Here is a 25270-nt window from a genome sequence, read left to right as displayed (position 1 = left end):
TTCTTCATCATCATGAGATTCTTTCTTAATCTTCAAAGGGCTATGAAGCATATCAAGAAGATCAACTTGACCCGCGTGCTCATGTTATGAGGGTCCTAATCTGAAGCTGTTGCGAAATGGCCTATAAGGAGATCTTGAGTTTGTTTGTTTGTTTGTTTTTTATTTCGATTTGTCATATACATGAGGAATGTACACCAAAAGGTCTCCTGGGACAATCTATTTCCATTTTTTCTTAGTTATGTGATGCTGTACAAACGCAACCCTAACATGTAATGATATAATCATAAAGATATGTGTGCTTAAAAGCATGTCCAGCAGAACTACAGCAAGACGATTGGCAGCGACAGTATAAACCTGAAAGCCCCGCTCGACAGGACTAGGCTTTCTCCGTCGACGTAGAGTCGTCGACGAACCCCTTATTGACGGCCCCGTTGCCATTCTCCTGGTAGGCGTGTTCTTTCTGGTCGACAGAAGATGAGACCGTATTGAGTTCGTATTCTTTCTCCTTCCTGCAGCAGTACAAAAAACAAAATCAAGATTCGTTGATTTCCAAAGTACGTAATTGCAACGTATATCGTTGTATGATAGATCATTATGGTGAGAGGGTCCATGCAGATGATTCATCACACTTTCAAACTCCTCAGACTTGCAACTGATTGACACATTGCCCTGCATCGACATAGATAAGCACTGAATTGATCAGTGTTTTAGTAGTAGCCATGATAAAAATCATGGGCGTACATACTCGAACGGGATTCGAACCCACGACCTCCTGATCTCCAGACCGGCGTTGTCTCCCCTAGACCACCGAGCTTTCGCCCGACAGCAATTAATGTTCGTTTTAATCCTTATAGCATGTAAAGGGTACTGCGTAATTATTCAAATTTACGAAATTCTTCCGTCGAGATGCTTTCATTGCAACTGATTGACAAATTGCCCTTCATCGACGTAAATAAACACTGAATTGATCAGTGTTTTCGTAGTAGCCATGATAAAAGAAAGAAAAAAAAAGAAATTAAACACTGATCAATTCAGTGCTTATTCACGTTTATGCAGGGCAATTTGTCAATCAATTGCAAGGAAAGCATCTCGACGGAAGAATTTCGTGAATTTGAATCCTCAGACCTAGCAATCGAAAAACCGGAAAAACCGAAACCAGAAAGTGCTACCTACCCAGAGTAGTCTCTAAAGTGCTAGTATACCAAACTGTTTATTAAAGGGATCCCACCATTATTAATACACACACATACACACACACACACACACACACACACACACACACACACACACAAATAATGTTACGGACGCATGCACGAAGTGACGGCGGGCATCCTACAAGTGTACCACTCCTACTTTTTGGTATGTAGGCATGATGACGAAGATATTGTTTTCAAATGAGTAACTTCATGTAACTTATTATGATCAATGAGGTCATTATTCTCCAGGTCAATGCTTGCTGTAGTATGCCTGCATGAAATACGAGTAGTACACATAGCCTTGAGACGAGAATGCCATTTGTTGACTTACGCCTTGCTTGTCCCGAACAGTTCTCCCTCTTCGATGGTCTCCGGAAGCCTCTGGCCCAGAGTTTCGGGTAAGAAAAGGATGAGCAGACCGGCGGCGATCGAGGCGATGCCAAAGATAAGGACGGGCAGTGGCTCCCAGGTTTCGGCGAGGAGGAGGATGATGGGAGCTAAGATTCCAGCTATACGAGCGCTCATGGAGCATATCCCAACACCAACGCTCCTGGATAGAGGTACATGTTAGAAGGGCCGTTGGGCGTAAAAAATGAACTTCAAATTAATACTTCCTTTACTTTTCCACAGATGCGTACATACACACACACACGACCAATGCATTACGCAGAGTTTAGATGATGAATATTGGAAAGAAGAAATGAACAACAATTTTCCTCTTTAAAGAATGTGCTTAAAAGATATTGCCCTGAGTTTTTGCTACTTCTTCGATGAAAGGTTCAACGAACAGCGTAATGACGAAAACCAAGTGATATCCTGAGTATCCCTAGAAAATACTCAGAGTAAATCGACCCCCCCCCCCTAAAAAAAAATCATTAGTAAATTAACTGATATAGTAATCATCATATGAATATATACAAGAAAATGAGATATGAATAAATGATACATAAAGTACAGGAAAAAACTAGAAAAGTCGCTATGGCGACTCATGCTTCCGCCATAATGCATGATTCTAACAGCAGGTGTATGGTACAATGTCTTCACAATGTGTGATGCCTGACAAAATATTGAAATGTCAGGTTTGTCAAGAATATCTTGAATGTTCACATTCCTTGAACTAGGTTTGCTATAGTTGTCTAAGAGTGCAGTACACGCATTTGGGGAAGTGAGGATTTTTACTCGACTTCTGACCAACCCTTTTGTAAGTTTATACATTGAGTAATTTTCAAGGTATGAAGAAAGAGTGTAATTACAGTATAAAATAGATTTCCTTTTTACATTTAAACCTGGCCTTTGACCCTTAACCTTTGACCTTTGAGAGAATCTACATTTGGTAATACATGTATATATCAAGTTTTAAAAATGATAATGCAAGCATTGCATATGATACCAGTTAATGAGGGAAATAGTAAAATTTTGAGTTGACCTTGACCTTTGACCCCTGACTATTGACCCATGACCCCTACATTCCCTAGATAATCCCTGCCAGTCAATACATGTGTATGTACCAAGTTCCATGAAGATACATTGAACCATTTGCAAGAAAGTGAAATTGTAACATTCTCACCTCACCTTTTGACCTTTTGACCTTTGACCTTATGACATGAAACTCTCTCTGGAGAATCTTTACGCTGTAGTACATGTCTACACTAAGTTTCTTTTTAAAAAATACCTTCGGACATTCCATGGATATGGGGGAAATAGCAACATTTTTAGCATTTGAGTTCACCTTTTGACCTTTGACCTCTTGCCAATTTCACTTAAATCAACTCAACTAATTGCCCTATCATACATCATTCTTGGACCAAATTTGGTGAAAGCTGCTTCATCCAGTTTTGAGTTATCACGTAAACAGTTAAATTTTAGGATTTGACCTTGATCTTTGACCTTTGACCTATGTCCAATTTCACTCAAAAACTAATCAAATAATTGTACCATCATACATCATCCTTGGACAAAGTTTGGTGAAATTTACTTGCTCCAGTCTTGAGTTATCGCGTAAACGGATACAATTTCATGATTTGACCTTGACCTTTGACCTTCGGCCGATTTCACCCAAAATCTAATCAACTAATTGCCCCATCATACTTTATACTTGGACCAAGTTTGGTAAAATTCCAGTCAATATTACTCAAGTTATCGCGTAAACGAATGCGGACGGACGTACGGACGGACGGACAACCCGAAAACATAATGCCTCCGGCACCACTTCTTGGCAAGGCATAAAAAAACAGAAATTATACTGGTAACAGTACCTGACCGGTGTCGGGAAAAGTTCTGCAGAGTAAACGTAGATGATAGCGAAGGAGGCTGCGATGCCGAATTTCCCCAACATAGCAACAGTGGTGCGCCATGCACCGAGTGCTGTAGAACAGTTCAAGATCAAAGTGACGTCACTATTCATGATGGTGATAATGTGGACTAAAATCAAAATGATCAGATTATGATGTCTAGGGAGAGGTTGATGGGTGTGTGAGAGAAGGACGCATGTAAATTAATGTACCTGAGGTGCACTAAAAGTGAGATCATTATAGACCTTTATTTTTTTTCACACACAAAAACACTGACCAAAAAAAAAAAAAATCTGAAGTCCAATCTCAACCAAAATTGTATACATCGTCCCTTTAAATCATCATGAATTATCAAGGAATCATTAACCATACTTTTCCATCTCCGCCATTTATGTCGGTAGCAACTTCAGTCAGATGAGAATAAAGGATAGTTGGAATGACTCCAACAACAATGAAGAACCGTTATGCTAACATCACATCGCGTGCTTGCCATAGGAAGAGTTCCAATGTAGGGCACAAGGATGACATAGGAATAGCAGGTGGTTTGTCGATGACTGAACCACTTCACTGTCACCTGTCAGTAAACGGTTTACGCTCTGTCTTTTGCTTTCGATTTTCTTCTCATTGTTATTCTTCGTTTTCCTGTTGGGGAAGACCAAGAGATGACCTGTTTCGGTCAAGGAACGCCTGTCACCTGTTATTGCAGATGTATATACAAATATATGCAACCACGAATTCGGAAAGGACTTGTCATATAAAAGTGACATCATTAATGTGTTTACCATACCGAGATGAAAGTGACTTTGATTTCTATTTCATTTTCATGGAAGGGGGCATGGCACAAGTACGTTCAACACTAACAACCCATCCCATTCTTTGCCTTTTGCCCCTTAGTTAGTTAGTTTTAATGACATACAATACATACTCATAAAGTGTGTGTATGTGTGCATGTGTGTGTACATGTGGAGGGATTCAAACATTTTCCGAGTCCCTGCGCCTAAATTGTTTGCCATTTAATTTCCCACTTCTTGCGGTAACCTTCAGTCACAGCTCGAGTTTATTCTAAAGTGTATTATAGTTTACCGATTAAAGGGCAACTTCTTAGTTCATCGAACAGCTGGATATAGGTGTGCCCTCGGACTTGCAAGATTGCATTCTCTGGCACTTTTTAAACGGCTCTGCCCATGCACTCTTAAAAAGAGATAATAATTATAACAATATGTGTGTACATGCAAAGTATGTGATTATACCGTATGTCCCAAAAAAAATTACATCCTTACAACGGGACCCTACGCAATGATATCTTTAAAAATATTGCATCAATCTAAATACAAATTCAGGGTATGAGACTATAACTCATTGCCCACATCTTACAGAAAACCCCATTCGATTTGCTTCAGTGGTCAAAGAGAAATGAGGAATTTTGTAGAGGATGTCGGGAATCTCTTTTGTCCAAGTTCTGTCTATTGTTCACACACAAAATCATCGAAGTGCTAAACTTGGAAGAATCAGACTCATGACATGCTTTACTACAATCCCCATTTCTCTGTGACCGCTTAACCAAATCGAATGGGGATTTCTGCAAAATAGAGCTAAGATGTCATATTTTAAGACCCTGAAGTAGCATTGAAAAAAAAATAATCATATTGGACGTTATCAATGCGAAAATCTGATTGTAATTTTTGTGGGACATACTGCAGTATGTCCCTCAAAAATGACAATCAAATTTTCGAATTGATAACATCCAAAATGATCGACCTGTCTAAGTGCTACTTCGGGGCCTTAAAATATAACATCTTAGCTTTATTTTGCAGAAAGCCTCATTCAATTTGGTTAAGCGGTCACAGAGAAATGTAGATTGTTGTAAAGCATGTCATGAGTCTAATTTTTCCAATTTTAGCAATTCAATGCTCTAGTGCGTGAATAATAGACAGAACTTGGACAAAAGAGATTCCCAACATCCTCTACAAAATTCCTCATTTCTCTTTGACCACTGAAGCAAATCGAATGGGGTTTTCTGTAAGATGTGGGCAATGAGTTATAGTTTCATATACCCTGAATTTGTATTTAGATTGATTCGCTATTCTTAAAGATATCATTGCGGGGGGTCCCGTTGTAATTTTTTTTGGGGGACATACTGTATAATGTGAGGGTTTTGCTTCGCGCAGTCCGCGTTCAGCATACATACGAGTGAAACTGGTACAGAGACACGCCACGCCGCCAAAGACCATGTAGCCGAAGGTGCTCCACTTCCGTCCGATGTACTCGATGGCGAACATGCCAGAGATGATGGCGGGAATCTCCACTCCACCGGATATGAAGAACGCTACGTAGTCGTTGACCCCGAGGTCGGAGGTGCTCAAAGACAGGCCATAGTAAACCAGCGTGTTGACGAACCTGAGATTGCGATGACAGACACGGCTCATTTGCTATCACTAATATCTGATTAATCTTACAACCACTGATAACTTATAATTGTATGATTATTACCCGCCTTCATATTCATTCATAGCTCCATTATCAACACTTTTTGTCTTAAAGTTTTGAAAAGATACATATTTGACAGTGCACTGATAGAAATGTAAACAGTGGATTTTCTAGTACTGTTGTTATCAAATGGTTGCTGCAGAAAAGAGAGATATATTATTTTGTTTTCATGCAGATGGTTTGGTATACTTTTAACTTTTGTTTGCGGTGAAAATCGTTGAAGAAGGTTTCGTTTGAGATACAGAGTAAGAAAGAATAAGAAAGCGTAGCACTCACCAGTTAAACATACAGTTCAGTGTCCGTAATCTCAGATTCCTCGTTTTGAAAAGATCAAGAGCTGTGGCTTGTTTGGCTTTCAGTGCAATTTCCTGAAGTTCAGTAAATGAAACAATCAAAAAATGGTTTTCATTCCGCCTACAGATCTTTTTGATCTGAGTTCATGAACTCGATCAGAAACTTTCAAAAAAGAAATTAAAAGTACACGTCATTTCACAGTACCCCCTTTGAGACAATGAAGACCAGGGCTGTCACCAACATTGAACTACAGTGGACTCCCGTTGTAACGAAGTCCTCGGGACGGGCAGTTTTCTTTCGTTACGTCGAAATTTCGTTATAACCGAAAATAAACAATCAAAAGCATAGAGCAAATAATGTTGCGGCCTGAATTTTTACTTCGTTGTAACCGGAATTTCGTTATTACCGTGTTCGTTATAACGGGAGTGCTCTGTATAGGAGGAAGAGCACTTGAGACTTTTTGTCGGGGATCGCAGCGACCAGGAGGAAGAGAGAGGCTCAAAAAGTGATATCAGTTTCTTCTGCAGTTTTCATTATGACGACATCATGGCTATAGGTGTATTACGTCGGCTAATGTAATTGTGTTCTGCATATAGGACTATAATTACTGTTCTGAATGGGATTCATAATTTCAGAGTGAGAATTGCCTAAAGAGATATTCAATCAAAGTTTATCTTTCTGGAAATGTACACATGAAATGGTTGGGCTCTAATCAGGCATATTTTTTTTTTCAGTTTTCAGTTCAGTAATATTTATCATGCCAGACATTCTTTCTTCCTCCTCCTGAGTGAGATTTTCGTATATCAGCTGAAGACCCCGGAAAATATGGAAAATTAATGTATTGAGTGCCACTCGCTCACTGCAAGCGACTTGGCAGCGATGCATACATAAGAAAAAAAAAGGGGGAAACCTGCTGAGTTTTCAATGTGCCCATGCAGTGAATGGCAGCGCTTTGTTAGTGCAGTGGATGAAGTAATGGATTCAGATTGTGGTCTCAACGCTCAATAACCAATTAAGTCATTGATCAAGATGTTCTATCCCCTATCCAGAACGATGTTACAACCGTGGTGCAGCAGCATCAAGAGGACCAGGGGTGTTTCACAAAGAATTTAAGTCTTTAATTTTAAGATCAACTGAAAATTATGGCAGGCTGTGTGTGATTTCAGTGATATTCATATTTTTCATGTAAGAATGAACATTTCGGAGACTTTTCATACAGGTATTAATAAACAAAATAAAGTAAGGGACAAAGAATTTTTCTGTAAATTTTGATAATAATTTGAAATGGATTCTGAAAACATTAGATAAAACTGAAAAGAGAAACCAACGGCATACCATAATTTAAAGTCTTAAGCTCTTCGTGAACCCCCCCCCCCCCCCGGAATGTTATGCTTGGCCCTGTACAATGATAGTGGCACTGCCGTTTGGGAGAACATGCAGCAAATCTTGTGATAAGATCATCTCGTTATTGCCATAATTGTCATTACCAGTGTTTCTGAAATGATTGAGTGTTGTGTACAACACATTATTAAATATTTACCAATAACGATGATGAGTTCAGTTGCACCTTAATCGATGTAACAAAATTGCCAACACAACAGCCAATGTCTGAGGAATATTCAGTACTAAGATGCACCTCCTTTAAAAAAGTGAAACCTAGCTGATTTGAGTCCAAGAGTGTACTTTAGGTTGAATTGGCAAGCTCAAAGATGATAATTTGCGAATAGGCCTTTAGAATTAAGCGCGTACTTTCCCTGACTCTTTCTCTTCACTATTACTGCCATTGTTCTCTTCTATTTTCAGCTCCAACTTTCAAGAATGCGAGATTAATTATCGAGATAATTACCAAAAGGGGAAAGCGAGTGTGTTTTCAGTAGGAAATTCCCAAAGAGGAAGATCTAGGGTAAGTGTGGCTCATTAGGCCGATGCTTAACAGAGCTGTGATAACATGAGTATATAGGCATGTCGTTTTCCCAGTGGCTTTTGTGGTTGGTAACAAGGGGAAACAATCTGTTTATGCGTGAGGGTCAAATTCTGACTAAATTGCAAGGTCAAAGATTAGTTGTAGTTAATCCATTCCCATCATGATTGCTCCAAATCTTCATATTCTGGAAACAAAAAGAGTGATTTTCACTGTGTAAATATAAACATCAAACGGGTACGCGCCTATTAAAGAAGTCAACGGGAAATGCTGTCAAATCCTGCATTGCATTGTTCTCTCATCTGTTGTCATTTGTTTTAGCTCGATCGTAAAAGAGAAAGACATTGTGTAATATGTAATTAGCAAATGTTTTAAAGCCTAACACTCTTCGCCTCAGGTGGTGTACCAATAATACGAATTAGCATCGATGGCGTTTAGCAAGTCCACACACCCCTCTCTTTAATTGAGCGGAGTTCCCCGGTAGCCCTCGGTCTAATACCCTTGAACCTTATAGAGAAGAGTCAAGGGTTTTAAGATGATAGAATACGTATATGTGTACATATACCTGTTCCTTGATTTCCTCGTCCGTGAAGATGGGATCGGGAAGCGTTGCTTTGTTCACTTTGGCGGCCTTCTCCACCACTTTGGTGGCCGCTTCAGTGCGGCCTTTACTAATCAGCCAACGGGCAGACTCTGGAATGAACCTATTATAAGGAGACATGTAGACAGATATATTCATACAGACTGATATGATACGTATTATAGGTAAAAATATCAATACAAGAATGCTTTAACGACTTAGATAATCAATAAAGCAATCATTCCAATATATCAAACATGCACGTAAAGAGATCGAACGCAAAAGAAAAAGAAAAACGCCTTTTCAATTCTTTGAAGTAAGGTCATTATCAAAACTAATAGAGAAAAATAATGGTCCTTTCAATCACACTGCACTCGTTAAATAAGTAGAAATAACTTTCACGATATTACTGAAATCATGATATACATTTTGTTCATTTTTCTGTGTTATTCAGAAGCTTTAATCTCAAATATCTTACATTGACAGAAATGGATGTATCTATATGTTTGCATTTAAACTCCTCATATTACGAACATGCATAATGCATATCATGTATACGTATACATACATTTACATATACATATACATATACATATACAGAAAGAGATAAGTATGAGAAACGAAACATGAGAAACATGTTTTAACAGGTTTACATCAGGTATCAAAGCCGTGATTCACCAGCGTTCAATGTATTCCCGTTTTCGGTTATCTGTGGATAACAATATAGTATTCATTATAATGAATACAACTAAGTTATCCAAAGATTATATTTCCAAAGAAGATATTTCCTTTTTAAAATTGGATTGTAATAAAGTGAACCAACTGCAGTGCCACTGCATACTGAAGTTAAATTGAATAAATAGCAAACCAACAATCAAGGACAATTAAAGTAAATAGAATTGGGGTATCTTAAATTAATATGACAGAAACATTACTGAACAGAGCTTGGAAAATTCATTATGCTTTATGATACAGCGGTATTAATCACAAGCTATGATGAATATACAAATTAGATGGGGATGATATCCCGTGTTCATGTACATACGTTTCCTATTTGCTCGCACGCAAATCTTCAATTAACTTTCACCATTCTGTTTATTTGACTTTTGGACTGACATTGCCACAGGCAACTCATCCAGGATTTAAAATCAGTGATAGGAGTGAAGGGGGTATCTCACTGATGCTAGAGTCACACACGGCCGGATTTCGTACCGGGTCCATAAGGAATCAAAACTGTATCGACCCGGTTCGAGCAGTAGAGACCCGCACTGACCCGCATCGTAACCCGTGTCAATTTCGGATGGATTCCAGGGGCTACGATACGGCGGTGAAAAATTTTTGGTCACGTTCAAAATTTTCTCACGGATTTCAATTCCGTATTGATATCCGAATTGACCCGGTTCGAACCGCATTGACTCGCGTCGACCCGCTGCAACCCGCAGCGTAAAACCGTATGGACCCTTGACGTATGCCGCATTGCCTTCAATGCAACGGATGACAACAAGGTTTACATTCGGGTCGGTACGGGTCGAAGCGGGTTGACACGGGTCGATAGGTGTCGAAAAGGATTCAGTTAAGGATTTTAAAAGCGGATTTTTATACGGTTCGATACGGGTCAATATGGTTGTAATTCCTTATGGGCCCGATTCGAAATCCGGCCGTGTGTGACTGTATAGCATAAATTACCCTCCATTCCAGGACTATTCTGGCTCATTTTCACCCAGATCAAATCCGTTTTGTGACCGGCTGTGTGTGACTCTATAGCATGAGCGGCGAATGTTTGCAAATGTATGTTTAGTTAGGGATCGTTAACAGTTGCAATCAAGTTCGTAAACATTTGCAATCAAATTCGGAAAACAGTTTACAGTGTCGCAAACAGTTTTTTTTTTCTTGCCACAACTTGTCGCAAAGAAAGTGTTATGTATTCCCTAATGCGAACATTAAAGTGACTTAAGTACAGAGACGAAAGAAACACGTCTTCACTCTAGAGGGTTACAATTCCGAAGCATATATTTTCGCACAGCGCATGCGCAGCTTACAATTGCGTCAACATGTATGTGTTCACACTCCAGATACATAACGGAAAGTTTGAACGTGTTAAAAATTTCTTTGCGAAAAAAGAAGCTGCTTGCGACAATGGAAACTGTTTGCGGATTTGATTGTGTAACTGATTTCGAAAATTGACAAAATTTAGAATTCTCTAAATTTCGCTAGTAGACGTTCTCAAACATTCTCCTGCTCAGTGAGATATTTCCTATAGGGGATGGCGGCTTGATGATCCCAAATTTCTAACCAAATGATGAAGTTGATTATGATGACGTCTTAAACGATGATGCATACGTAATTCGATAATCAATTCAAGGGTGTCTCGTTTGATGACAGTCATCCCCTAATCATTTCTGAAATTCAGTGGTTGAACATGGCAACGATCCCTTTAAGAAGCTCACATTATCTTGTTACAAACGCAGATCAATCGCACAGGATATTACCAAAACGATCACTTTACTGAACGGAAATAAGCTGCTCGGCGTAGCCTATAGACCTACACATGCGCTGGTAATGTCTTGTTATGTACTTGGCTGTTAAAATACAATGACGTCTATAATGGTGTCAATCGGGTTAGATTTGCGTGAAAGAAGGTCTTATTTGTCTAATGAGACTCATTTAATTGTGATGTGATCCTATCAGGGCATGATATGGTGTGTGCAAGTGCACTTCGTGTGCGCGATGTCCAAGTCTGATAGTACAATTACACTTCCCCAATGTGTAAAACAATGCGAGGAAAACTCTACTACCAAGGTTAAACCTTGTTTCAGCAGCTGCTATATATGGGATATTCTGTCCTCTATCAATTGTACTACATTATTCTTGTGACCTAGATAAAATATTGTTCATGTTTTGCTGATGATCTGGCAGAAATGGCCGGATAAGCGATCTACATCACATACCTAATCGATTATTGGAGTCAAAGTCCACAATTTGTACAGCTTAATTGCTTCGGGAAGGTTAGAAATGAAACAAAACGGCTGTTGTTAAGCTGGTGTATACGTGTGCGTCAAGTTTCGAGTTTGGCAGAAACACCATTGCAACGTTCTGCAACGGGATGCGAGTTACAGGGTATCATTGTTGCATCTTCATTTGGGTCAAGCTGTTCTAGCTGACTAATTATCTCAACAATCGTACCTTCACACACTATACCTTTGATAAGTCAACTCATTTTCGTGTTTCACCTGCATCCTCAAACCTATCGCCTTCCTTACGTCTTCCGGCTAGTCTTTTGATAATGTCTAAAGTGTGTGAGATCTAAACTGCCCTGTTTCGGCAAAAAGGAAGCACGTGACGAAAGTGTTGTTCCTTAGCGGCATTGCAAAGTTTATAAGCCATTTTCAGTTACATCACAGCAAAGTTACAACGTCTTAGACATTTCTCAGGAGAATGAGCTTTGTAACATAAGCTGTTGTTGTTGTTGTTGCTGTTGTTGTTGTTGTTGTTGTTGTTGTTGTTGTTGTTGTTGTTGTTTTGCTCGAAACTTTATCATCCAAGAAGAACGTATACCGCGTTGAATCTGAAATTAAAGAACGCTTAACGTCACACTTTGATGTTTTGTTACTTACTTCACACATGTCTTATCTCCTTCCCAAGGTAGATTCGTGTCGGTATATTTGGAATTTATTCAGTATATATTTGTATATAACTATATACAAATTGTATATATGATTATTGTGACAACTTCTTGTCACTTGCAAGAGGGTATACTTTTGTCTGTCTGTCTGTCTGTCTGTCTGTCTGTCTGTCTGTCTGTCTGTCTGTCTGCCTGCCTGCCTGCCTGCAAAGCGTACGCAAGGACTCACGGGTAAAAGAAAAACAAAAGGAAGGACGGGACCGTTATGACGAGTTGGAGGATCCACCAATCCCTGATGAAGTAGGCGTAGACGGCGATGATCATATAACCCACGGAGAAGGCTAGGTTGATTCCCATGCCGGCGAAAGTTCGCTTACTTGGTCCCACAAACTCGGTCCCTTGTTGTCAAATTAATGAAATAATGACAAAAAGAGAGATAGAAACAAAACACATTAATAGATTAATATTCTTCAAATAAGTCTGCTTTGTTGTTGTTGTTGTTGTTGTTGTTGTTGTTGTTGTTGTTTGTTTGGGTTTTTTTTGGGGGGGGGATTCGGCCCATGAGTTTCTGGTTTTGAGACTCATTGAATGATTTAATGTCTGCTTTCGTCCTATAATGACAAGCATGATATTGACAAAGATATAGTACCACACATATTTTGGTAATGTGTGAGTATATACAATTCATATGTTTATGGGTGCACGTATACGCATGGATACATTATGTTTATATGTGCCTATATACGTGTAGATATACATTACGTGTCTGTGTATATATGCCTTTGTGACTGTATGTGATGAAAGTTAAATATATTTCGATATGCACAGGCGTTGAACCAACTTTAATGGGGTGTCATACGCACGTAACCAAACAAAATTCGGCTATACAAATATGTGCGCGCGGATTTGAGAAGCACCAACAAAAGAATGAGAGGTCCAATGTTCGACAGACGGGTGAACTGCATGAACACCGCCAAGGATAAACAGTTTTGTCTATTACGAAGAAATTAGCTGAAGTACACTCCTCAACAAATGGTCTTCAGCACCGGTTGCCTCGGTCATGTCGGTCAAAATGATTATAGCACGGAAGTAATTTTCCGCTACAAACGTCACAGTCCAAAGAAAACAGAGTCAATAATTTTGACGTGTGTAAAGATGCTTCCACTCGAGCTGGCGCCCGACAGCCTCACAATTATACGCACTGACATATACTTTATTATCATTTCATGCAGGCACATGAAGGGCTAATACGTACAAATGCATCTCTCCTCTTAATCAAGATTACACATATTTACTCCGTCCTGACTGATGAAATTATAAAAAAAAAGAATCTACAGATATTCTACAATCAAAAATAAGAATCTGTTGATTAAACAAGAAACGTGGTTTTTAGAGAAAAAAACACGCAAAATGGTCGTTTCGACATAAACATTTAACGCTTTTTTCAATTGCAATGTCACATGCTCAATACTGGTTTTCTGTAAGATTGATGGAGTTAAAGCTGACGTCACTATACCTCAGAAATCTCCCTTTTGGTCTACACCCGAATCTTCACTTCGTTTTTCATTCAATCACATGAAATCAAAAGGAAACTTTATATCCATCAGTTCGCGCGCACTTGTATGTGTGTGTTTGTGTGTGTGTACGCGTGTGTTTGTGTGTGTGTGTTGGTAATGGATTTGTCTAAGTTAGTAATGGATTTGTCTTTTGAATGGCATTTGTACCGTTTTTATGTTCATGTTACACCCAGAATGGGTTGATTTATGATTGATTTGAATGAAATCAATAAAATATCATTGAAAAGCAAAAAAAGTGTGTGTGTGTGTGTGTGTGTGTGAACGTGTGTGTGAACGTGTGTGTAAAAGCGTGTGTTCCAATGACATATTACAAATAGTAAAGAAGACTTTCTCGGCGAGAAGAGTTGTTGTTGCTAAATTAAAAGTATACGTGATATATTCCTACACTTTCCAACGGGACAGACCGGTCAAAGACATACCGGTAATCTTGATCTCAACAATAATAATCATTATTCAGTGAAAACATATTTATGACTCATCCATTTTCCATAACTTTGTTAACAAATTCTGATTCTGGTGAAACTGCTGACACTCTGTTGGCTAAGTTTAATTTAATTTAATTCATCAAATTCATTTTATCAATTTTGATTTATTATCAATCAAAGTCAGCTTAACAATGTTAAACTATGTATTTCAATACATTCTATATGAATGAAAAAAAAGGCTTTGAACTGCCCAGGGAATCCAGCTTGCATCTCCTGGGACCTGTATAAAACTTTTTGCCTGAGAAAAACTCAGGTTAATTTCTAACAAAGTTTTTCCTGTGTTAAGACAATGGCAGCATCATACTAACGTGAGTTTTCAGTTCTTACCAGGGTTTTTCCTCATGCAGGTTAAACGTTTTATGCAACAGGCCACTGGTGGAATCGAGGGGCTATATCCCGGGAAAATCCTGAGTTTAATAGGTTTGTGACTCGTTTATGTTTATGTTTTTGTGGGGTTTTTTTTCAGCTGAATGTGGGGGAGCTGAAGGCCCCCCTCCCTTCCCATCCCCCCCCCCCCCCCCATGATTGTGTGACCAATGCTAACAGTTTTGTCCGTACATGTGAAGCTTTCAATTCCACCACTCAGTCCATTCATTACGTTGGAATGTGCTCACCGATGATGAAACATAGAAGGAAGACCCCCATACTGGCCCCGGCCAAGACCACACGGAGACTGGTAAATACCCAGTAACTGGGGGAGAAGGCGACCCCAACGCCCACAGTGCACTGCCCGAACAGGGCAATGAAGAGAGTATAGCGTCGACCAATGCTGTGAGAAAAGTGGAGAAGACAATGTTATGATTGAAAATGTGAAAACTGAATTTATTTCAACACGAAACTTACAGAGTATGATATGTATATAGGGCACTTGGTATAAAGATAAACGTCATAATACAACTCAACCCATGACTATCTTAATTTGTTCATACTGCTGTACATTAGAATGTACCAACTAAATACAACAACAGCTAGGGCACGTTATATCATACGCGGACACAACAACGCAAACATTGAGATCTTACATCTTGAATGGCCTCGGTACATTATACAAATGAAGAGACAATCTAGCTTACTCATGAAGAGACATTTTAGCTTCAGCTTCAGTATACTCATGAAGAGACAATTTAGCTTCAGCTTCAGTATACTCATGAAGAGACAATTTAGCTTCAGTTTCAGTATACTCATGTAGAGACAATTTAGCTTCAGTTTCAGTATACTCATGAAGAGACAATTTAGCTTCAGTTTCAGTATATTCATGAAGAGACAATTTGGCTTCAGTTTCAGTATACTCATGAGGAGTCAATTTAATTTCAGATTCAGTATACTCATGAAGAGCCAATTTAATTTCAGTTTCAGTATACTCATAAAGAGCCAATTTAATTTCAGTTTCAGTATACTTAATTTTAGCTTCAGTTTCAGTATACTCATGAAGAGACATTTTAGCTTCAGTTTCAGTTTACTCATGTAGAGACAATTTAGCTTCAGTTTCAGTATACTCATGTAGAGACAATTTAGCTTCAGTTTCAGTATACTCATGAAGAGACAATTTAGCTTCAGTTTCAGTATACTCATGTAGAGACAATTTAGCTTCAGTTTCAGAATACTCATGTAGAGACAATTTAGCTTCAGTTTCAGTATACTCATGAAGAGACAATTTAGCTTCAGTTTCAGTATATTCATGAAGAGACAATTTAGCTTCAGTTTCAGTATACTCATGAGGAGTCAATTTAATTTCAGATTCAGTATACTCATGAAGAGCCAATTTAATTTCAGTTTCAGTATACTCATAAAGAGCCAATTTAATTTCAGTTTCAGTATACTTATGAAGCGACAATTTAGCTTCAGTTTCAGTTTACTCATGAAGAGACAATTTAGCTTCAGTTTCAGTATACTCATGAAGAGACAATTTAGATTCAGTTTCTGTAAGTTTTATTTCTCCACTTGGAACCCCCCCCCCCCCAAAAAAAAAAGATGACAACATATTATACACAAATTATGAAAATATAAACAAGAGTTCTCATTACAAATATATAATCATACGGTATATTTCATGACTAATCGCAAAGCATACAGACGGAGGAGACCGTCATCAATAAGCAAATCGCTCGACTTGGATAACGGTCTCTAAACATCACGACTTGTAACAATTCTTTTTTTTTAACTGAAGGAACAGAACACATAGAATATAATAACGTAAAACTCTCAAGTATTCTAAACGTTATTTGGCATAAAAGGACAACACAAGGTGGGATATAAAAGAACAAAAAAAAATGAGAATAAGGGACAAGAATAAGGGTATCGAATAGGAAAAATAGAGAAGAGAGAAGAGAGGCGAAAGGAATAAAAGCAATAGTATGTGCGTGTGTTCATGAGTTGGGAGCTAATAAGAGCGTAATTTCCGAATCGAGTGTTTTACTGCGAGAAGAACTGAAGATTTTCATTGAAGTAATCTGTGTTATAACGTGCTTATGTTTTAGTTCATCTATGTCGGTTGAAATGGCAGTAACGGAAACGAATTTAAATGGGTGCGCTGTTGTTGTTGGGGTTTTTTTTCGCCCAGAATGATGTCCTTTTACAACTCGTGCATGTGATTTGTATCTATGGACGCAATCTTCATAAAGTAAAACACATGACTGTAAATGTTGCTACATGATGATTATATGATTTGAATGAAATCTTAATAAACATTTTTAAAAAAACAGATAGGACGATGTTACCTACATGTCGGAGAGGGCGCCAAACAACAAAGAGCCGATTAGCACGCCGACAAAGTAGAGAGACTGGGCTAGACTGTCGAGATTCGCGTCATCACAGACGAGATTGAACTGTGTAAAAGTAAATCAAACACGAAAGAAGAAAAAATACATACACTGTGATCACAAATTACAACCCCCCCCCCCCCCCACACACACACAGGGATGATAGAGCAGTTTCCATCACAAAGTAAGAGCTGCTTTCATTCATTGTCAACATGGATTATGTTATGAGTTATTCATTATTTTCTTAACACCCTCTTCAAATCTAAATGTGTGGGGTTATTATCTTTTTCCACAAAGAGAGACTATTGTATTTACCTAGTAGCTTGACGGCCAGTCGTCCAAGTAGACCAAGTGCATTACATATGGCCAAACTATTCAATTTAGCTTATGCTTGCCATTTGAAAAAAAAAAAAACTAGCCAAATTTGTCAGAATAATCATGTTTCAGTTTTCTTCAAATCAAAGAAAAAAAACAGTAGTTTCGTCAAAAAAAAAAGTAGATGTGAATGTGTGTACGCGTAGTGGTGGAGTAGTTAAACGTCCTTTACGCCTTGATTAGTAAACATGTTTATTTATATCTGTTATTTTCACATGTACATTATCACTTGCATTTTTGTATTCATATATTGTAAATATGTTTGTACTCTCATACCCCGAGAGGGGGTCGATAGAGTCTATAAAATCTTACAAATCTTACAAATCATTATTTTGAATTGAGTATATTCTTTTTTGCAACTGATTGACAAATTGCCCTATGGGTACATCGACGTAAATAAGCACTGAAGAAATCAGTGTTTTTGGTAGTAGCCATGATAAAAAAATCATGGGCGTACATACTCGAGCAGGATTCGAACTTACGACCTCCTGATCACCGGACAGGCGTCACCTCCACTAGACCACCGAGCTTTCGCCCCACATAAGTGTTGGTTCTAATCCTTATAGCATGCAGCGGGTACTGCGTAATTATTTAAATTCATGAAATTCTTCCGTCGAGGTGTTTTCCATAGGCGTTTTCACATCAGCCCGATGTTTCGAAATAGCGCGCTATTTTCTGACTTGGGAAATTTTCCCTATAGCGAAATAGCGCGCTATTTGATAATGTGAGCACAAATTAACGCGCTTATTGTATCGCTCTGACCGAGAAAATTTCTCGAGTCCAACTCGGGAAATTTCTAAAATAGCGGGATAGTAGCGCGCTATTTGATAATAGGCGTTTTCACATCAGCCCGATGTTTCGAAATAGCGCGCTATTTTGCTATTTTCTGCGAAAAATATCTCGAGCTTGGATTTTTATCGGGCTGATGTGAAAACGCCTAATGTGAAAACGACTCGAGAAATTAGCGCGATGCATACCATCATGCCTAGCGTGTGTGACCCGATCGATCGAGGCAAACTGCACACAAATCACGACGAACTTTTGAGAGAACACACACATTACTTATGCTGTTTGCACATACTCAGCTGTCGAATTAGCTCAAAAAAAAAATCTAATTCTCTTCGGGCTGATGTGAATAAGAAATGAAATCGCGAAAAATATTTCGAGCCAAATAGCGCGCTATATTCTGACTTAGGAAATTAACCCGATAACGAAATAGCGCGCTACTTGATAATGTGAACACAAATTAGCGCGCTAATTGTATCGCTGTGCTCGAGAAAATTTCTCGAGTCCAACTCGGGAAATTTCTGAAATAGCGGGATAGTAGTGCGCTATTTGATAATGTGAAAACGACTCGAGAAATTAGCGCGATGCATCCCATCATGCCTAGCGTGTGTGACCCGATCGATCGAGGCAAACTGCACACAAATCATGAGGAATTTTTGAGAGGGCACACACATTACTGATGCTGTTTGCACATACTCACCTGTCGAATTAGCTCGAAAAAAAATTCGGGCTGATGTGATTAAGAAATGAAATGGCGCTCGAATTCGCAATCGCGAAAAATATCTCGAGCTTGGATTTTTATCGGGCTCATGTGAAAACGCGTATTAGGCGTTTTCACATCAGCCCTAAAAATCCAAGCTCGAGATATTTTTCGCGATTGCGAGTTAGCGCGCTATTTCATTTCTTATTCACATCAGCCCGAAGAGAATCAGCCCGAATTTTTGTCGAGCTAATTCGACAGCTGAGTTTGTGCAAACAGAGTAATGTGTGTGCCCTCTCAAAAATTCCTCGTGATTTGTGTGCAGTTTGCCTCGATCGATCGGGTCGCACACGCTAGGCATAATGGGATGCATCGCGCTAATTTCTCGAGTCGTTTTCACATTATCAAATAGCGCACACTACTATCCCGCTATTTTAGAAATTTCCCGAGTTGGACTCGAGAAATTTTCTCGATCAGAGCGATACAATTAGCGCGTTAATTTGTTTTCACATTATCAAATACCGGAAAAATTTCCCAAGTCAGAAAATAGCGCGCTATTTCGAAACATCGGTTGATGTGAAAACGCCTATTGCAACTGATTGACAAATTGGCCTACATCGACGTAAATCATTGTAAATAGGCGTTTTCACATCAGCCCGATGTTTTGAAATAGCGCGCTATTTTCTGACTTGGGAAATTAACCCGATCACGAAATGGCGTTGAAAGCGCGAGCTCTACTGGTATTAATATCCGACACTGTTTGCGCATGCTCAGCTGTCGAATTAGCTCGAAAAAAATTTCGGGACAATTCTCTTCGGGCTGATATGAATTTGCGTTTTCACATCAGCCCGATGTTTCGAAATAGGGCGCTATTTTCTGACTTGGGAAGTTAAAAAATATCTCGAGCTTGGATGTTTTTTTTCGGGCTGATGTGAAAACGCCTAATAGGAAATGAAATAGCGCGCTAATTTGCGATCGCAAAAGATATCTCGAGCTTGGATTTTTATCGGGCTGATGTGAAAACGTCTATTGAAAACATCTCGACGGAAAAATTTCATGAATTTTAATAATTACGCAGTACCCGCTGCATGCTATGGAATTTTGTAATCTGCGGCCTGTGAGTAACCAGAAGTATTCAAAGTTGGTTGAAGGTGCTGCCCATTAGCAAATTGTGGATCACCTTATTGTTTATTCACTTCTGCCTTTTAACCAGTCAGCTTACAGACAATTCCGCAGTACTGAAACAACATTGTTCAGAATTAAGAGTGACATATCGATGGCATTGGACAATCAGAAAGTAACCATATTGCTTTTATTGGATCTGAGCAGTGCTTTCGACACCATTAGATCATTCCCACTTAGTGGAATCATAATACTTGCTTTGGCGTTGATGGAGTTGTTCTGAAATGGACGAAGTCATACTTAGCAGATAGATATCAACAGATCGATATTGATGGTACTGTTTCTGATTTTTTTTTTCCCCAGTGCCCTCTGGAGTCCCACGGCTAGGGGTCTCGGCTGGGCCCTCTGTCCTTTACTTTATACACAAGCAATCTGATCAAAAATATGTATGATAAGTTTCCTGGTGTATCTTGTCATTGCTACGCAGATGACACACAGATGTATTTGTCGTTGACACCTGACGCACTTGCTCAGCAGCAAAGCATCACTCACATGGAAACATGTGTCAATTATGTGCGTGAATGGATGCTGCAAAACAAACTCATGCTAAATGACAGTAAGATTGAATTGTTATTGACTGGCACATCCAAGCAAATATCTAAGCTTTCTTTTCATGGGATATCGCTTGGAAGTACTGTCGTAAAGTCATCTTCCGTTGTTAGGAATCTTGGAGTGTGCTTTGACACACATCTGAACATGGAAGCACACATCACAAATGTGTGTAAATCATCATACCATATGATATACAATCTTAGACGTATCAGGAAATATTTTGATGAGAATAGTATGAAAGTGATCGTCCAAGCATGTATTGTTAGTAAATTGGATTATTGCAGTGGGTTATTATATGGACTCCCTGATTCTCAAGTTGGGCGCCTGCAGCGAGTCCAAAACTCCCGCGCAAGGCTTATCTGTAACAAACCCAGGTTCTCAAGGATTACTCCTCTTCTGAAAGATTTACACTGGCTTCCGATTCGTAAACGAATGTTGTTAAAGATTTTGTTGATTGTATATAAGTCACTCATCGGTCAAGCCCCCAGTTACATAACCGAATTATTAGTATTTGAATCTCACAGACATACTCATAATCTGCGCAGTTTCAAGGACATTCTTCTCTTACAAATTCCAACACGTAAAACAAAGGTAACATTGGGAGACCGAGCATTTGCCTGTGCAGCTCCCAAACTCTGGAATGATCTACCATTTTTTATTTTGAAGTCCGGAAATCCCTAACTGTAGCATTCTTTAAATCACGACTCAAAACACATCTTTTCATTTAACTGTTTATTATCATCAAACACATCAGAAGCTTTTGCAGCGCAGAAGAATATATGTCTATAGGTTTAGCGCTTTATAAATTGATATATAATTAAATTGATATATTATTATAAGGATTAGAACCAACACTTGCTGTCGGGCGAAAGCTCGGTGGTCTAGTGGAGATGACGCCTCTCCGGTGATCAGGAGGTAGTAGGTTCGAATCCTGCTCGAGTATGTACGCCCATTATTTTTATCATGGCTACTACTAAAAAACACTGATCAATTCAGTGCTTATTTGCGTCGATGTAGGGCAATTTGTCAATCAGTTGCAATGAAAAACACCTCGACGCAAGAATATCATGAATTTGTGAATATTTGTTTTATAATGACGAAGATAGTGATCTGCGAATAGCAAAAAAGCGGTCTGTGATTTCCAAAGATGAAATTATAGAAATTAAACATAAGCCGGTTTTGTTTTTGTTTTTGTTTTTATATTTTATTCTGAAGACGATTACAGTGAAAGGTCGTGAAAATACTGTTCAATGGACTTCAGGACACTCTCCTTGAAGGAATCGAATATTTTGCATTGTTATTGTATCTGCATTATCTATGAAGTTTATTATAAGGGTATGTGAGCAAGAATCAAATTCAAGTGGTACTACACTGCCATGAGATGCCTATGTGTTAATCAAATCCTTGGCTGTGTTACTGCTGGTAAGTCTAACTCCTCGTAAAAACGAAGGTTTAAGAATTCCCATAATTTGTAAAAACAAAAACAAAACAAAACAAAACAAAAAACAGGGGCGGATCCAGGAATTCCGTAAAAAGAGGGGGGGCGCCTTTACAAAATTACTTTCTTTTTATTTCTTGTTTTAACCAAAAAAAGGGGGGGGCGTGCCTGGTGCGCCCTCCCCCCCCCCCCCCCCCCCCCCCATCCGCCACGGCTAAAGACCAATATTTCTGCTCTGTTTTGCTTTGTTTTTGTTCTGTTCTGATGTTCCCTTTAGTTCTGTTTGGTTTTGTTTATTTTGCCCTTTTTTTGGTTCTGATATGTTGGTTTTATTACAGCGCCTAAAAGTCAGAATGTAGCAGATTGTCCTCACGTCTTGGACGATAGAAGACTTATACTGGCTCTTGTCGTAAACCCAGCCGTCGTTGCACTCGATGATCGTGGTGTCGTTGTAACTTGCAGGATCCAGCCCCGGATGGAACTCCATGTCGTCGACCACTTCATACTTGTAGCACTTCAGTTGCTCTTCGGTGCCGTTCATCGGCGAGCTCGCGTTTCGCTTGAGCTCGGCGCATTCGGCATCGGAGAGCCCGTTAGCATCGCAATCATAGTCCTCCCACGCTGCTACCTACAATGTACCATCCAATAATTAAAATAGAACAACATAATATGCATGTCCTGCTATATTATGCATCCATACAGACAGAGAGACATATAGACAAATTGACAGATGGACTTGATGAACGAAACAGACGAAAGATTAATTCAGGCGACAGTGTTTTGAACCATTAAATACATGTCGGAATGAAACTGTACAAACTACTACTACTATTTCTACAGTTTGTCTTCAAAGCAGGCGTCCATTTTTTCTATCGAGGAATTTCTTATTGGTGATGATGTCATCTGTGCTTACGGGTGCTGTATTGAAGTGTAACTTTAATTTATGATTGATGGGATTAAACAGTGTTTCTCAACTCATCGGTTACTGCAATTGCGTGACTAAAAGTGTTAGTACATAGCTTGGTCTCACAGTTTACAGCTCACTCTTCCCTATATATTTCGACATGGGTGCATTCTCATCTCAATGAAAGATCGTTGATGGTAAAGGCTATTCAGACCACGCATATATCGATGAATCATACCTAAATGACTTTAGACATCTTAATAAAGGACAACACTATAAAAACTTCATGTAATTCAAGCATAGTGGGTTATGATTGGACTGAATGTAATCGTTTCATCTACTACGGGTCAACAAGCCCTCAAAGAACAACACGATTCGGAGTATTAAAACTATAAAAAATGCCTACTATGAATAGCATCTTCAGTCGAAAAATCCCCAGAGGAGACCTGATAAATGAATGTAAAGTCAAGTCATAAATAATTTTTGCGTTACGTTGTGAAAAATCCAAAAAGGACTGATGAATGAATGACTAATGAACGTTCAGTATTCTCATTTTACGTTTAATACAGTGCAGATTGTCTGCGTCTTTCGGTGTTTTTTTTTTTTTTTCATTCACGACGTACCCAACATGGACATAGCTAAAGCATTTAAACCGAATTCAAAGCGCGTTTTGAAATGTGGTTGACAGGAATCGCTAGATTGAGATTGGAATTTCTCAATTCAAGTTCCTCGGAGACTGATATGATACGCATAAAGTTTGATACATTGTTAGTAAAGCGGTCTGTATACACGTCGCGTTGTTAAGACCCGCTGGTCTCACTTACCTCACACCAGTGGTCAGAGGGCTCCGGCCAAAAAGACTTGACCCATGTGGTGGAAGGCCACTGGGATGGACGTGATGATGACCATGGTGTAAACCCATCGTTGGTATCGACCGAACTCACCGATTTCTGACAAAATGTCGTCAAACTTCATTGCTTGCGGTCTATGAGGTGTTGCAGAGACAATGTACTTGGCAAAAACACAAGATCACGCTGTAAGTCAAGTAACCGGTGGTTTATTTCCAAGCAATTACCACATTCCGTTCTCCACCTATTCCCCTAGAAGTGCCGGTTGCCATGAAAACAGCATCCAGCCACTCTTGCGTCTTGCTCCTGTCAAAGGCTATCATACACTGACTCTGTGTAATCCTTGCCAAACGTAAATAACAGGAGGGGGCATAGCCTTGATGAATTCAATGCGAAGGTGATTGCAACCCTTGATACAGCATGTCAAGAGTTTACCTTATTCTCCGTTCAAGGTGTCAAAAATATCAAGGGCTCAAACGGAATGAGTCTTTTGATGGACTATGTATATAACATGATTTTCTTGTTCTGTCGATACTGACACAGATAGCATTCAAATGAGAATTTTACACATAATTACTAGGGCGTGTCGAGATCATGATTGACGTTATGAGTGATGGTATGGACCCTCAGAACCACGCCCTCAACCTACCATTAACTTTGAGTGATGATCCAGATGGACGTGGTATAATGAAAGAGTTGAGGAGTGCATATTACCATCATTTACTCCGACTATAAGGCTTAGACGGCTGGAGTGTGAGACAATGTTCTTCTGTTTGTATAACACGGGCATGGAAATGGTTAGCCCAACCGCAAACAACACCAATAGTAATATGAGATGTTAGTTGTAGAAGGGTTAAACTCACCTATAGTGACGATACTGACCTATAGGCCCTATCTCTACACGTCATGTCTGCTCAAGCAGTGTGGCAAAGGCGTAGTGCAAAGTCCTCTTTACAATCAGAGCAAAGATAAGCGAAGACTATTTCTGCTGGCGGTGGACAAAGGGGCGGGGTGAAGTGTTATTATGGATTCCTTCCACTTCTTGATAAAGGCGAATTATGATAACAACCGTCCATAATATACACCCAAACACAAATATGATACATATCTGTACGTACACACTCATTGTCTTTAATCAAGATTCAGTTTATCTTATAGCTTACTCATTATGAGATCTCCCTCCCTCTCTCTCTCTCTCTCCCTCTCTCTCTCTCTCTCTCTCTCTCTCTTTCTCATAGAACGGGTTCTTTAACCATCGTCCCACATTTTGATT

At 39.2% G+C, this 25270-nt stretch overlaps 1 pseudogene; it reads right to left on the bottom strand.

Moving 5' to 3' along the window:
* Positions 1-376: 376 nt before the first annotated feature.
* Positions 377-24124, bottom strand: LOC139725659 (organic cation transporter protein-like; annotated as a pseudogene).
* Positions 24125-25270: the final 1146 nt, after the last annotated feature.

The sequence above is a fragment of the Diadema antillarum genome, unplaced genomic scaffold, assembly GCF_040938485.1.
Source record: "Diadema antillarum isolate AM-2024a unplaced genomic scaffold, OU_Dant_1.0 seq00000053_RagTag, whole genome shotgun sequence".
NCBI classification, from domain to species: domain Eukaryota; kingdom Metazoa; phylum Echinodermata; class Echinoidea; order Diadematoida; family Diadematidae; genus Diadema; species Diadema antillarum.
Note: the sequence above shows the minus strand (reverse complement) of the source record. Positions and strands in the feature narration are given on the sequence as shown.